Source organism: Marmota flaviventris, chromosome 5, assembly GCF_047511675.1.
Source record: "Marmota flaviventris isolate mMarFla1 chromosome 5, mMarFla1.hap1, whole genome shotgun sequence".
NCBI lineage: Eukaryota > Metazoa > Chordata > Mammalia > Rodentia > Sciuridae > Marmota > Marmota flaviventris.
The window spans coordinates 35,748,091-35,764,895 of record NC_092502.1 but is presented as its reverse complement, the minus strand read 5'-3'; the positions used below and the strand labels follow the sequence as shown (position 1 = coordinate 35,764,895).

General features: G+C 41.4%; 2 pseudogenes; both read right to left on the bottom strand.

Moving 5' to 3' along the window:
- Positions 1-359: 359 nt before the first annotated feature.
- LOC139705900 (protein RCC2 pseudogene) lies at positions 360-1,888 on the bottom strand (annotated as a pseudogene).
- A 5,492-nt stretch (positions 1,889-7,380) lies between these two features.
- Positions 7,381-8,909, bottom strand: LOC114084240 (protein RCC2 pseudogene; annotated as a pseudogene).
- Positions 8,910-16,805: the final 7,896 nt, after the last annotated feature.

Sequence of the window (16,805 nt, the reverse complement as noted above, 5' to 3'; positions counted from 1 at the left end):
ATTCCTTGATCCATAACCCTGACCAGGGTGGAGTTGGGGGAAGGGGTAACAAGAAGAGAAAGGGAGAGGAAAAACACATGTGTTTATTTCCTTAACAACAGCTGGAAAGAAAAGCAGGATGAATTAAAATGTGACAGAAATAACAAAGACGTGAAAGGGATCAAGTAGCTTAGAACAAACTGTGGACTGAAAACCATCTTTTTTTTATGAGCAAATCTTTTAATTAAAAATTAAACATCAAAAGGAGAAAAAAAAAACACTTTGGAAAGCAAACAGGTAGTTAACGTTGAATCTCGTAGAAAACGGAACCTCGGGGAGTCTAACAAAAATGCACCTTCGGTCAACTTTGCTTTTGATTCCTAGTCCGACTTCCCGTCCCGGTGCAGGTGGAGTGACCGCTGCTGTGGGCCGCGGCGCCTCAGAGCCATGCGCTGGTTGTACTCTGGGGGCGGCTTCAGCTTCTCCTTCTCGGTCTTGCTCTCGTCCCCTGCGATCACCAGGGAGTGTGAGTAGCCCATGGCCACCTGTTCTGAGAAGATGCGGTCCAGAGTCCTCACCTCTTGGGCCGCAGTAGAAGACTTGGGCTTATGGTCCCCGTAGCCCAGTTCTCTGAAGGTCGGCGACTGGCCCCAGCTGATGGTGCTCTCGTCCGCTGCCACGAAGATGCTACTCTTCCCACACGCCAGGCTCCGGATCCTCCAGCCACAGAGATCCTGCACTGCTTTCGGGTACATGGTGGACTCACGGGAGGTGTTGGTGGCCCCCCAGAAAAACAGGCCACCCACTTTGCTGACAGCAAAGGAGCAGGTGTAGCCAGCGAAGATCTGGGAGGCCCCTCACCCAGGGAAGTCGAGGAGCTTCACCAGGCGCGGCATCATCTCCTCCTTCTGCTCTGCGTGGCCCAGCTGGCCATAGCCACCGAAGCCCCAGATGAAGACACGCTTCTGGGAGTCCAAAACCAGCGTGTGGTTGGCGCCACAGGCCACGTCACGCACCACCACGTTTGGGAAAGGCAAGATCTGCCCGTCTTTCGTCTTCTCAATGAAGATGGCCACCCTCCAGGGCACCAGCTCACAGTCGTACTCTATCCGCTGAGCCAGGGCAATGAACTTCCCGTCCGTGTTGTGTCCCAGCTGGCCGTACTCAGGGCATCCAAAGGAATAGAGGTTTCCTTTGCAGTCCATTATCTTACTGAATTCAGCCCCACAGGCCATTTTGGTAATTGGCTGGCCGATGTACATTATCTGCGCAGGGCTGGGGACGGCATCTGTCTGCTTGCCAAGCCCCAGCTGTCCCATTTTGTTCCAAAAGCAAACACGGAGCCCATTTCCGTCAAGGCCAGGGTGTGGTTGCGCCCACACGCAGCCCATATGATGGCTGAGGGACTCGATGAGTCTGGGGGCTTCGACTCGCTTGGTGTCGCCATGGCCCAGCTGCCCCTTCTCATTTCGACCCCAGTTCCACAGTTTCCCTTCCGTGGTGATGAGGAGGCTGTGGGCGGCACACGAACCCGAAACCACCGTTTACACCCCTGTACCCACAACAGGCATCCATACCTGTGGAAATACCTCTGAAATGGGTTATCCCAATAATCTGTCTAGAAGTTACCTGTAGAGGAATCACTGCTAACAGAAAGTTACTGAAACCCCCTTTCCCTCACCATGGACCAAAAGAGTGCAGTGGAGCTGACTAAGAGCTAATTACTCTCAGGGAGTGCTAACTCTGACCCAGCACTCAACACAGCCTCTGTGGGAGCTCAGACAAAGATGGGCCAACTGACACCCCACCCCATCATTGGTGATGAGTAAAACCCAATGGGCTGTACCCACCAGAACTGAGGCTTCTGTAGTACAGGGAGGCCAGAGACAGCTTTATCTGTAGGCCTCATGGATGTAGAAGGATTCAAGGTGCTTGGATAGCACAGTATCAAGGATATCCCAGAAGAAGGAACCAGTGCAGCAATTCAAAATTTGAACAGTAAGAGACCAGGGGCAGGCTGTCCAACTGACTCTTTTACCCAGTCAGCAGAGGGGAACAGAGCTCACTCTTCATACTCACAGGCATTAAGAGCTCTCTTGGGCCAAGTGTCTCTCTATCCCAGTCAGAGGGTCAGTATCCCAGTAATCTAGATCAGCCTAGGTATAGGGTCAGTACCACAGATGACCCATGGGCCCCATGGTTGTACGCAATCACCAGGTGCTTGATTGCACCACTCCAGGGAAGACCCAGCAGAGGGGAGCCTGCACTGGTGATTAACAACCATGGGAAACGGGAAGTCAGACACAGGAAGGCCAAATGACTCTATTTTACAGTCACAGGAATGGTATCCCAGCAATTTACAACAGTCAGGAGGGAGGCTTCTGCGCCACACACCACTTACAGAAACACACCATCACAGGTTCCACACTTTCAGACAGTTACAAAGCTCTATGCCACATTAAAGAAGGCCCTTAGGAGGAAGTGGGTGTCCAGTGGCCAAAAGCAGTGTGACAACCCTGAACCCACATCCTGTGCTCCTGCACTCAGTAGAAATAATCAACAGACAACAAAACAACCCTGCAAGCATGCAGCCTCAGGCCCCTGGACTGATGAAAAAGAACTGGGTGTTTGGAAATCAATAGCAACCAACGGTTGCTGTGCTCAACACCTCTAGGAGAAACAAAACATGAAGAGTGATAGGAATCTTCCAAAGCTCCCAAATCTTGAAGAAGGAATATATTTATAAATCCCTAGACACACACAGATACGTTTACATACATATGTATATGATATGTGTTATATATACATATGATATATGTATATATATGTGATATATACTACTCTTCATTTTGATTTCATATTTGTTCCCCTAGTTATTGATACTGAACTCTCAACCCATTTAATTGTGTTCTTTCCAAGCTTTCAGAGAATTAACTGGAGTTATTCTGTGTTTTCCAAGCCCAGACTTATATACTTGATCTTCTTAGTCCTTCTTTGTCCTCTTACCTTACCTGCAACGGCCTCAAATCCCAATTTTTCTCTCCTCCAACTTTTTCCCCCTATATAACATAGTAGTAACTTTACTAGATTTAATAATCAATTTATCAAACTGTTCTTGAACATTCCTATGATAATATACCTGTCTTAGAGACTGTAGAGAGCATTTTCAAGTTTTTGTTTTCCTAAGATGAATAAATATGTGGCTTTGCTCTGTTTAGTGTCTTCTCTCAATGTGATAATACTTTAGTGTCTTCTCTCAAAGTGGTGCTGATACTGAAAACAGCAGAAGTCACAAGTTGAGTGAAAGTATCAACATCTGGATGTTCACCCAGCCTGGGGACTTATGGGATAGGAGCTCTAAATAGTCTGTTGCATAAAAGGAGATTATAATCATGCTGGCAGATGCGTGGACATTAACAGTACAAAAAAGGAAAGGAACAAACAACCCCAAACAGTAAATACTTCAACAAATGATCACATTGATACTGCAATATAGAAAATGGTTGAGAAATTATTTAGAAAGTTTACAGTTAAAATATTCCGTGAGCTAAAAGAAGATGTAAAGCATGAATTTGAAAAATACAGAAAGTAGAACATCATGTGTGTGTGTGTGTGTGTGTGTGTGTGTGTGTGTATGAAGACAACAAAGATTTACTTCTCACAATTCTGGAAGATGAGGAGTACAAATGAAGTTGTGCAGATTTTCTGCCTGGTGAGGGTCTATTTCCTTGTTCATAGATGTGAACTTCTCACTGTGTTCTCACATGAGAGAGGGAACTAGCAAGATCTCTATGGTCTCTTTTATAAAGGCATTAAGCCCAATTATGAAGGTTCTGCTCTCAAGTCCTCATCATCTCCACAGGCCCTAATATCTAATATTGTCATCGTGGATGTTAGAATTAATCTTTTGAATTTGGAGAGGACATAGGCAACCATTTGGCACCCCTAAAATCACTTGGATATTTCTACTGCTCCTTTGCTAATGTATTAGTCTAAGGCTGCCATATCAGAATAGCACAGACTGGGTTGCTTAAATAACAGACACTGAAGCTGGGCATGGTGGCACACACCTGTAATCCCAGCAGCTCAGGAGAATCATGAGTTCAAAGCCAGCCTCAGCAACTTAGTGAGGATGTTTCAAAATAAAATATAAGAGGGGCTGGGCATGTGTCATAGGGGTTAAGAGCCCCTGGATTCAATCCCCAGTACCACAAACAAAAACCAAAACCAAAAACAGACATTTAATTCTAAAAGTTCTAGAATTTGCAATTCCATGATGAACAGGCTGGCCAAATTTCTGGTGAGGGCTCTTTTTCAGGCTTGCAGAGAGCCACCTGCCTGGCATGTCCTCACTTGGCTTCTTTTGGAAGACATTTTTAATGTATGGAATGCTTTATGCTGTAATACTTTGGATTTTTGACTTGGTGAAACTGAAAACCCTGGTCTATTCTCAAAAGCCTTTCTCCTCTCAGGATGTCTGAATGTTCCATGTATCAATCTGGCTAGGGCTTTCATGGAAGCTTATGTATGACAAAATTAGGTCAAATGTCAGGATGGTCTTTGCGTGCAATGAGAATCATGAAAAATTGTGCTGTATATGTTTACTATGAAATGAAGTGCATTCTCCTGTCATACATAAGAAATTAGAACAAATAAATAAATTTTTTAAAAAATGCTTCACAGTATCCATTAAATTCCCTCAAAGTGGATGGGAAAACAAATTTGGGAAAGCAAATTTTCTATGGAAAATAAGCAGAAGCAAAAGAGCTATTTGGGAAAATATACCAAAAGAAAAAGATTGAGACTAAGTCTTGAAAAGGTCCATCAAGGTTTGTGTAAGTTAGGGAGTATGACTATAGATGTCTCCCTTTGTCTGAAAAAAATATTCCTTTAGTAGTGCAGGTGTACTAAGGTAACTTCTGATCGGTTACTGACACCAATGCCCACTTTAACATGGGATTTACTTGTAGATGAAGCTCCTTGAACAGAATGGCCAGTGTTACAGTTCTGGGGACCTTTGTTCTCCTGTTCTTCTAATCTTTCTTCTTCCTGCTTATGTGGCTAGGCCCAGGAGATGTTTAGGTGGGATGGCCAAAGATGAGAACAGCAGATTGGGCTGTGCGGACGGAGCAGCCCAGTACACATGAAAAACTTTTTTTTCCTCAGGATTTAGAAGCTTTAATGCTTTACAAATTCTTAAATATTAATGGAATTGAAATGTATGATGCAAAGTGACTGTGAGCAGCAAGACATAACAGTACAAGTTAGCAAGGAGCCAGGCATTGTGGTACACATTGCTCAGGCAGTGCTGAAGACTAAGTCAATGACTGGGTGCAGAAAGTCTTTTGGGACATGTGGCTCCCATTTTCTGGTGGTTTGTCTGTTTTATGGCTCAGCCATATGCACATATCTCTAACCCATGGACCGTTACTTTGAGGGTGAAGGAAAGTTTGTTGCCCCTTTTTATACTGTCATTAGTCCCAAGCTTAATCCTCTGATCTACACCCTAAGGAACAAGGATGTTAAGAGGGCTCTGTGCAATGTACTAGGGAGAGATAGCATTTCCAGGTAGGAGGGATAAGGAGGCCAAAGAACAGTTTCTGTGATAAAAGTTTTATTCCCCGAAACACTTTCTGTTATTTAGAGTTAGCTGGTCACTAGAACACAGTGTTGGTGGAACTCAGGGTTTTAGTTCCTTCCTTTGTGGGAAGTTTCAAGTGGAAATCTCATGAGTTGCTTTGTAGCCTATATGAACCATTGTTGTACTGAAGGGAGTCACTGCTGATCTGTATCACAACATCCCACAAAAATAACCTTGAGAAATGGATGTGTTCTGGCCAGATGTAAAGAATAGAGTAGGGGAGGGGTTCTAGACTTCTCTGAGAGTGAAGGGAATATTAATTGTGAAAATGCCTTTTCCAAAGTCAATGACTCCCAATGTGGACTTATGTAGATGACACTGTCCTTAAATGTGGAGAACATGAGTTCACCACTTTATTTCTAATAAATGGCCCCTGGTCACTTCCTCACATATCTTATTACCTGTTCTAAGTTCTCCTACAATGATTAACCTTCCAGGATTCTAGTGGTTACCATTGCTTGGCAGAAAGAAGGAGATCATGATTAGAGGTATTTCATTGAACATATGAAGTTTCAGATATGAGTGTCATTTACGATCATGAAGAAAAAGTCAAAGTCATTGGGATAGCATTGAGTAAAAGATGCGTCCAAATCTGGTCAGCTGAACCCAGTCTTACTCATGTCACTTGGTGTCATGGAGGAGATATTTTCATGCAAGAGAGAGGAGAATAAAAAAAATAAATGAGTACCAAAACAACCAGAAATGTGTTCTATGCTAAAAATACAAAAATTATTCATCCTATATAACTGCACATCTGTTCCTATTAAACATCTTCTCTCTAATCCAAAGAGATTTTTTTTGTCAAGACTCACACCATAAAACAAGTGAATTAATAGTAAATGCACATAGGTGAGCACCATGTAATAGGACACAAATATTTCATAAGTAAAGTGAGAAAACAGGCTAAAGATCAGAATATATTTGCATTGTATATAACAAACAACCTACAAATCTTTTAGAAAAGAGACAATAGTCCAATGGAATATAAAAGTATATGAGCAGATAATTAATGAAGAAAATGAGATGAATAATAAAAAAGGAATTCAGAAAATAAAAGTTAAGAACATTTAAAAAAAAGAAAATGAGTTGTACAATAAACCACATGAAAAGACGCTGAGTCCAACTCATAATGAATTAAATGCAAATTGCAGTAATAATGAGATACAATTTCATGCCCATAATATACATTTAAAGGTATCTTCAAATAGAGATAGAACTTTGGAGGAGCAAAGTTGGAAGATCAGAGCTAGGCTGCAACCCTGAACACTCCATAGCCCTGAGTGAAAGCAGGGAAAGAACAAATGACCAGGAGACAGTGTAAATATTCTGAAACTCAATATTGAACAGTTTGACAGTTGGAGGGACTGGTGTTTTGTTGCTGGAAAAGAAAATAAGGACAAAATTCCTTGATCCATAACCCTGACCAGGGTGGAGTTGGGGGAAGGGGTAACAAGAAGAGAAAGGGAGAGGAAAAACACATGTGTTTATTTCCTTAACAACAGCTGGAAAGAAAAGCAGGATGAATTAAAATGTGACAGAAATAACAAAGACGTGAAAGGGATCAAGTAGCTTAGAACAAACTGTGGACTGAAAACCATCTTTTTTTTATGAGCAAATCTTTTAATTAAAAATTAAACATCAAAAGGAGAAAAAAAAAACACTTTGGAAAGCAAACAGGTAGTTAACGTTGAATCTCGTAGAAAACGGAACCTCGGGGAGTCTAACAAAAATGCACCTTCGGTCAACTTTGCTTTTGATTCCTAGTCCGACTTCCCGTCCCGGTGCAGGTGGAGTGACCGCTGCTGTGGGCCGCGGCGCCTCAGAGCCATGCGCTGGTTGTACTCTGGGGGCGGCTTCAGCTTCTCCTTCTCGGTCTTGCTCTCGTCCCCTGCGATCACCAGGGAGTGTGAGTAGCCCATGGCCACCTGTTCTGAGAAGATGCGGTCCAGAGTCCTCACCTCTTGGGCCGCAGTAGAAGACTTGGGCTTATGGTCCCCGTAGCCCAGTTCTCTGAAGGTCGGCGACTGGCCCCAGCTGATGGTGCTCTCGTCCGCTGCCACGAAGATGCTACTCTTCCCACACGCCAGGCTCCGGATCCTCCAGCCACAGAGATCCTGCACTGCTTTCGGGTACATGGTGGACTCACGGGAGGTGTTGGTGGCCCCCCAGAAAAACAGGCCACCCACTTTGCTGACAGCAAAGGAGCAGGTGTAGCCAGCGAAGATCTGGGAGGCCCCTCACCCAGGGAAGTCGAGGAGCTTCACCAGGCGCGGCATCATCTCCTCCTTCTGCTCTGCGTGGCCCAGCTGGCCATAGCCACCGAAGCCCCAGATGAAGACACGCTTCTGGGAGTCCAAAACCAGCGTGTGGTTGGCGCCACAGGCCACGTCACGCACCACCACGTTTGGGAAAGGCAAGATCTGCCCGTCTTTCGTCTTCTCAATGAAGATGGCCACCCTCCAGGGCACCAGCTCACAGTCGTACTCTATCCGCTGAGCCAGGGCAATGAACTTCCCGTCCGTGTTGTGTCCCAGCTGGCCGTACTCAGGGCATCCAAAGGAATAGAGGTTTCCTTTGCAGTCCATTATCTTACTGAATTCAGCCCCACAGGCCATTTTGGTAATTGGCTGGCCGATGTACATTATCTGCGCAGGGCTGGGGACGGCATCTGTCTGCTTGCCAAGCCCCAGCTGTCCCATTTTGTTCCAAAAGCAAACACGGAGCCCATTTCCGTCAAGGCCAGGGTGTGGTTGCGCCCACACGCAGCCCATATGATGGCTGAGGGACTCGATGAGTCTGGGGGCTTCGACTCGCTTGGTGTCGCCATGGCCCAGCTGCCCCTTCTCATTTCGACCCCAGTTCCACAGTTTCCCTTCCGTGGTGATGAGGAGGCTGTGGGCGGCACACGAACCCGAAACCACCGTTTACACCCCTGTACCCACAACAGGCATCCATACCTGTGGAAATACCTCTGAAATGGGTTATCCCAATAATCTGTCTAGAAGTTACCTGTAGAGGAATCACTGCTAACAGAAAGTTACTGAAACCCCCTTTCCCTCACCATGGACCAAAAGAGTGCAGTGGAGCTGACTAAGAGCTAATTACTCTCAGGGAGTGCTAACTCTGACCCAGCACTCAACACAGCCTCTGTGGGAGCTCAGACAAAGATGGGCCAACTGACACCCCACCCCATCATTGGTGATGAGTAAAACCCAATGGGCTGTACCCACCAGAACTGAGGCTTCTGTAGTACAGGGAGGCCAGAGACAGCTTTATCTGTAGGCCTCATGGATGTAGAAGGATTCAAGGTGCTTGGATAGCACAGTATCAAGGATATCCCAGAAGAAGGAACCAGTGCAGCAATTCAAAATTTGAACAGTAAGAGACCAGGGGCAGGCTGTCCAACTGACTCTTTTACCCAGTCAGCAGAGGGGAACAGAGCTCACTCTTCATACTCACAGGCATTAAGAGCTCTCTTGGGCCAAGTGTCTCTCTATCCCAGTCAGAGGGTCAGTATCCCAGTAATCTAGATCAGCCTAGGTATAGGGTCAGTACCACAGATGACCCATGGGCCCCATGGTTGTACGCAATCACCAGGTGCTTGATTGCACCACTCCAGGGAAGACCCAGCAGAGGGGAGCCTGCACTGGTGATTAACAACCATGGGAAACGGGAAGTCAGACACAGGAAGGCCAAATGACTCTATTTTACAGTCACAGGAATGGTATCCCAGCAATTTACAACAGTCAGGAGGGAGGCTTCTGCGCCACACACCACTTACAGAAACACACCATCACAGGTTCCACACTTTCAGACAGTTACAAAGCTCTATGCCACATTAAAGAAGGCCCTTAGGAGGAAGTGGGTGTCCAGTGGCCAAAAGCAGTGTGACAACCCTGAACCCACATCCTGTGCTCCTGCACTCAGTAGAAATAATCAACAGACAACAAAACAACCCTGCAAGCATGCAGCCTCAGGCCCCTGGACTGATGAAAAAGAACTGGGTGTTTGGAAATCAATAGCAACCAACGGTTGCTGTGCTCAACACCTCTAGGAGAAACAAAACATGAAGAGTGATAGGAATCTTCCAAAGCTCCCAAATCTTGAAGAAGGAATATATTTATAAATCCCTAGACACACACAGATACGTTTACATACATATGTATATGATATGTGTTATATATACATATGATATATGTATATATATGTGATATATACTACTCTTCATTTTGATTTCATATTTGTTCCCCTAGTTATTGATACTGAACTCTCAACCCATTTAATTGTGTTCTTTCCAAGCTTTCAGAGAATTAACTGGAGTTATTCTGTGTTTTCCAAGCCCAGACTTATATACTTGATCTTCTTAGTCCTTCTTTGTCCTCTTACCTTACCTGCAACGGCCTCAAATCCCAATTTTTCTCTCCTCCAACTTTTTCCCCCTATATAACATAGTAGTAACTTTACTAGATTTAATAATCAATTTATCAAACTGTTCTTGAACATTCCTATGATAATATACCTGTCTTAGAGACTGTAGAGAGCATTTTCAAGTTTTTGTTTTCCTAAGATGAATAAATATGTGGCTTTGCTCTGTTTAGTGTCTTCTCTCAATGTGATAATACTTTAGTGTCTTCTCTCAAAGTGGTGCTGATACTGAAAACAGCAGAAGTCACAAGTTGAGTGAAAGTATCAACATCTGGATGTTCACCCAGCCTGGGGACTTATGGGATAGGAGCTCTAAATAGTCTGTTGCATAAAAGGAGATTATAATCATGCTGGCAGATGCGTGGACATTAACAGTACAAAAAAGGAAAGGAACAAACAACCCCAAACAGTAAATACTTCAACAAATGATCACATTGATACTGCAATATAGAAAATGGTTGAGAAATTATTTAGAAAGTTTACAGTTAAAATATTCCGTGAGCTAAAAGAAGATGTAAAGCATGAATTTGAAAAATACAGAAAGTAGAACATCATGTGTGTGTGTGTGTGTGTGTGTGTGTGTGTGTGTGTGTGTGTATGAAGACAACAAAGATTTACTTCTCACAATTCTGGAAGATGAGGAGTACAAATGAAGTTGTGCAGATTTTCTGCCTGGTGAGGGTCTATTTCCTTGTTCATAGATGTGAACTTCTCACTGTGTTCTCACATGAGAGAGGGAACTAGCAAGATCTCTATGGTCTCTTTTATAAAGGCATTAAGCCCAATTATGAAGGTTCTGCTCTCAAGTCCTCATCATCTCCACAGGCCCTAATATCTAATATTGTCATCGTGGATGTTAGAATTAATCTTTTGAATTTGGAGAGGACATAGGCAACCATTTGGCACCCCTAAAATCACTTGGATATTTCTACTGCTCCTTTGCTAATGTATTAGTCTAAGGCTGCCATATCAGAATAGCACAGACTGGGTTGCTTAAATAACAGACACTGAAGCTGGGCATGGTGGCACACACCTGTAATCCCAGCAGCTCAGGAGAATCATGAGTTCAAAGCCAGCCTCAGCAACTTAGTGAGGATGTTTCAAAATAAAATATAAGAGGGGCTGGGCATGTGTCATAGGGGTTAAGAGCCCCTGGATTCAATCCCCAGTACCACAAACAAAAACCAAAACCAAAAACAGACATTTAATTCTAAAAGTTCTAGAATTTGCAATTCCATGATGAACAGGCTGGCCAAATTTCTGGTGAGGGCTCTTTTTCAGGCTTGCAGAGAGCCACCTGCCTGGCATGTCCTCACTTGGCTTCTTTTGGAAGACATTTTTAATGTATGGAATGCTTTATGCTGTAATACTTTGGATTTTTGACTTGGTGAAACTGAAAACCCTGGTCTATTCTCAAAAGCCTTTCTCCTCTCAGGATGTCTGAATTTTCCATGTATTAATCTGGCTAGGGCTTTCATGGAAGCTTATGTATGACAAAATTAGGTCAAATGTCAGGATGGTCAGCATGGAATTTTGGAAGATAACTTTGTTCTATAGGAGCTCTGTGGCAAAGCCAGTGACTGACCCATTGGAGTAGCAGGGCTGAAGAGATCTGGGTAGATGTGTCAAGTTCTGAAAGAAATGTGTACTGGATTGAATGGGGTCCTGCCAAACTTTGTGTCTTTCCAAGGGTCTCAGAATGTGACCTTAATTGTTGCAAATATATTTTGCAAGATGAGATCCTACCAGAATAGAGTAGGCCCTAATTCAATAATGCCGTGTCTTTATTAAAGGGAGAAGAGAGTCAAACACACAGGAAGGCACAGAAAGATGATTCAGAGCCATTTTGGTAAGAGTTAGCAATTCTGAAAAAGAAACCAAAAAGAACTCTTGGAAATAAAAGACACACAAAAAAATCAAATTAAAATTTGATGGAAGCATTATCAATAGATTAGGACACTTTGATGACTATTTCTCAGGTCTCAAAGAATAATATCCTAAAAATAAAATTGACAATAAATAAAAGATGTTAAGAGGCCATGACAAGAATATTTTAAAAATCTGGAATTACATTTAGAGACCAAATAAAAGAATTATCGGTATAGAAGAAGGCAATAAAATACAAACTAAAGAAATGCACAACATTTTCAATAAAATAATATAAAATTTTCCAAACCTTAGGTTAAGATAGAAATTCAAACACAACAGGCATTTAGAGTAATGAACAGGCAAGATCAAAATTATTCCCTCCAAAACACATTATGATTAAAATATCTAGTGTACATAAGAAGGAGAGAATTTTAAAAGCCCTAAGAGAAAATGGAAGGTCACATTGAGAGATAAATCAATTTGGACTGCAATAGATTTGTCAACCCAGACTCTAAAAGTAAGGTGGTTTCTGAAAGATATCTGGTGCCAACCAAAATTACTTTATTTAGCAAAACTGTACTTCAGCATTTAAGATGAAATAAAAAAAATCCTTGAGAAACAGAAATGAAACTAATTTATAAACACTAAGTAAACACTACAAAATAAACTCAAATAGATATTTTTATGCAGAAAGAATAAATAAATAAAAATGAGAAACAGCATAGGAATGAATCATTCTAAAATATGCAATTAATGAGAATTATCTGAATTAAGCATTAGAAATAAATTAAAATGGCAGGAAAAAAAACATCTGTCTACAATAATACTAAATGTAAATGGTCTAAACTCTCCAATAAAAAATATAGATTGGCAAATTAGTTTAGAAAACAAGCTCAACCATATGTGGTTTACAAGATACTCACCTTACAGGCAAAGACATCCATAGGCTGTAGATGAATAAATTGAAAATGATACACCATGCAAGTAGAAACTTAATGTAAGCAGGGATAGCTATCATCAGACAAAGTAGACTTCATGCCAAAATTAGTCAGGGGAGACATAGAAGGCCACTTCACACTGATTAAGGAAATCACCCAACAACAAGATATGATGATTGTAACTACTGGCTCAAACATCAATGTATCTATATGCATGAAACAAAACTCACTCAACATAAAGTATCAAATAGACACCAATGCAATAATACTGAATGATTTTAACACCTCTCTCACTTCTAGATAGTTCATCCAGACATAAAACCTTCAGAACTTAAAAAAACCTGTCAATCAAATGAACTTAACAGACATCTATGGAAAATTTCATCTATTGAAAACTGAATTTGTTCTCTTGTTAGCAGCATAGGGAACTTTCTCAAAATTTATTATATTGGAGGGCACAAAGCAAGTCTTAGAAAATACAAAAAACAAACAAACAAACAAAAAAACTAGAGATAAGTCCTCCAAAGCTATAAGATCATAAGAATAAAATTGGAAATTAACACCAGTATAAAATACAGAAGCAGAAACCTTTTTAACACCTCAAAATTGAATAATACACCTTTGAATGAGGAATGGATCACAAAAGAAATCAGGGGAGAAATAATAAAATTTTCAGAAACAAATGAGAAGAGATACAACATATCAAAATCTCTGGGACAGAAAGATCAAAGTTTATAGCACTGTGTTTTTACATTGAAAAATAGAAATATCCAAAATAAATAATCTAACATTACACCTCAAGGCCCTAGAAAAGGAAGAAAAACTAGTTACAAAATCAGGTGAAGACAAGAAGTAATTAAGATCAGAGCCAAAATTGATAAAAACTTAGGACAAAGAAAGCACTACAATGATTCAATGAAACAAAGAGTTGGCTCTTTGAAAAGATAAGTTTGATAAACACTTAGCCAAAATAACCAAGAAAGAAAGAGAAGACAGAAACAAAATTGGAGGTGAAAAATAAAGGGGCTATCAAGGTGGACATTTCTGAAATCTAAAGGAACATTAGAAACTACTTTGAAAATTTATACTTCAATAAACTAGAAAATTTAGAATATATTGACAAATTTCTAGACATATGACTTACTCAAAATGAATAATGATGATATAGAAAACTTAAATGGACCAACATCAAGCAATGAAATTGCCGCAGCAATGTTATGCCTTCCAACAAAGAAAAGTTTAGGTTAGAAAGATTTGTAGGTTTGTGAGATCAGGCTCAAATTGACTCAGGACAAACTCATGACTCTATCAGAGACTTTTAAAAAATATATATTTTAAAATTGTAGTTGGACACAATACATTTATTATTATTATTATTTACTTTGTTTGTTTACATGTAGTGCTGAGGATTGAACCCAGGGCCTTACACACACAGGAAGTGCTCTACAACTGAGCCACAACTCCAGCCCTCAGAGACTTTTGTAATAGTCATTGTAGGCATGCCAGTGTAAGAATACTTCCTTTATAATCTCCCAGCATTACTTACTTTTGGTAGGGCTGACTCAGGTGCACATCTCAAATTAGATTAAAAGAATCATTGTCTTTCCTTTTAAACATCCACATGTTAAGCAGTAGCTAGCAAAAAGCAGTGAAATGCATGGCACTCCCACAAGTGTTATTTAAATTACTTCAGAGTCCATCTCATTCCCTGTCTTTCCTACCCCTATCCCCTCCCTTCACCTCCCCCCTCCTTTGCCTTATCTAAAGTTTCACCCTTCATCCAATGCCTCCCCCACCCCCTCGCATCTCCATTATGGACCAGTATCCTCATATTCGAGAAAACATTTGGCATTTGTTTTGGAATATATTCTCCAACTCCATCCATTTACATGCAAATGGCATAATTTTATTCTCTTTTAATGGTGAGTCATATTCCATTGTGTGTGTGTACCACAGTTTCTTTATCCGTTCATTTACTGAAGAGCATCTAGGTTGGTTCCACAATTTAGCTATTGTGAACTGTGCTGCTATAAATACTGATGTGGATGTGTTACTAGAGTATACTGATTTTAACTCCTTTGGGCATAAACCTAGGAGTGAGATAGCTGGATCATATGGTGGTTCCATTCCAAGTTTCCTAAGCAATCTCCATACTGCTTTTCAGATTGGTGTTGCAATGGGCAAAAGTGTGACATCTGCAATTGAGGGGAGAGAGAAAGAATGTCCATGCACTAATGTCCTTTCCAATGATTTATTCACTTCAAAATCACTCAATACAATTTCACTCTATAGGTTCTTAATCAAGAAATGACAATCCTTAATGCTGGGAACTGCAATAGACATGATCAATTTAAAGCAAACAATTCTAAGTTAATTCTAAATACTGCAAACACACTTAATCTATTAGACCTATTACAGACATTCCCTCTGCACGCTAAGTTTAAGTGCTAGATTTAAGTTCTTAAGTTAGTCTTCAGTCCAGCAGATGTACACTCACTTAGACTGCAGCGACTGGATCAGGAACTGATAGAGGCTACTCTTGGTGTAGAGCTGATGGCTGGCTTAGGAGATGGTCATAAGGAGATGTCACCATCCTTACCAGGTTCAAGAGGCTGCTGTAAGTTTGAGAGTGGTGAGGATGATGCAGAATCAGGCAGATGAGGAGGAGAGTTGGATGTCAGTCTGGGTCCTCATGAGGCTCTCAAGCTTGTGTGCATAAAAGTGTCAGCAGGCCCGAATGTCTGTTTATTTGCTCCATCATTTATACTAAATTTGGGGAGCTTCTGCTCACCCTTCAGGCCCCTATCAGCTGTTACTAGGTTTCTTAGTGACATCTTACATCTTAGAGTCAGAACATATGGTTTGGTGGTTTTTGTCCTAATCTTTTATCAAGGCAAAGGCAAATGACAGTGATTTCCCTATGAATTTTATCAGGGTTGTGAAAATGATTTCTTTTATCAGGCTATGCCTGATGACAGTCTTGAAGGGCTCTGTAGGCTTGCCTGGTGGGAACTGCAGTTTTATTGTAAAATGGAGTTGCTTAGGCTAAGGCCATCCTTACAATTGGCTTCACCAATTTGCAGTCCCACCCACAATGTATGAGTGTGCTTTTCTCCCCACATCCATGCCAACACTTATTGTTGTTTGTATTCTTAATAGCTGCCATAGTTCTGATTTGCCTTTCTCTAATTGCTAGAGATGTTGAACATTTTTTCAAATTCTTTATATATCCTAGAGATTAGTGCTCTGATGTGAGTGTGGTAAATAATTCTTCCCTATTCACCTCCTTAATTGTTTCTTTGGTTGAGAGAAGATTTTTATGAAGACAGGAATGTTGTGACTCTTTGTGCGCAATGATGGTCATGAAAAATTGTGCTGTATATGTGTACCATGAATTGAAGTGCATTCTGCTGTCATACATAACAAATTAGAATAAATAAATAAATTTTTAAAAAATTACTTCAGAGTACTCATTAAATTCCCCCAAAGTGGATGGAAAAGCAAATTTGGGAAAGCGAATTTTCTATAGAATACAAACATTTGTGGAAATACACCAAAAGAAAATGATTGAAACTATCTTTTGACAAGGTCCATCCAGGTTGGTGTGAGTTAGGGATTATGACTATAGATGTCTCCCTTTGTCTGAAAAGGAATATTCCTTTAGTAGTGCAGGTGTACTAGGGTAACTTCTGATCAGCTACTGACACCAATGCCCACTTTAACATGGGATTTACTTGTAGATGAAGCTCCTTAAATAGAATGGCCACTATTACAGTTCTGGAGACTTTGTTCTCCTGTTCTCTTCCCTTTATCTTTCTTCTTCCTGCTTACCTGACTAGGTCCTGGAGATGTTCAGGTGGGATGGCCAAAGATGAGAAGCAGATGGGGCTGTGTGGATGGAGCAGCCCAGGACACATGAACAATTTTTTTTTCAGGATTTAATAGCTTTAATG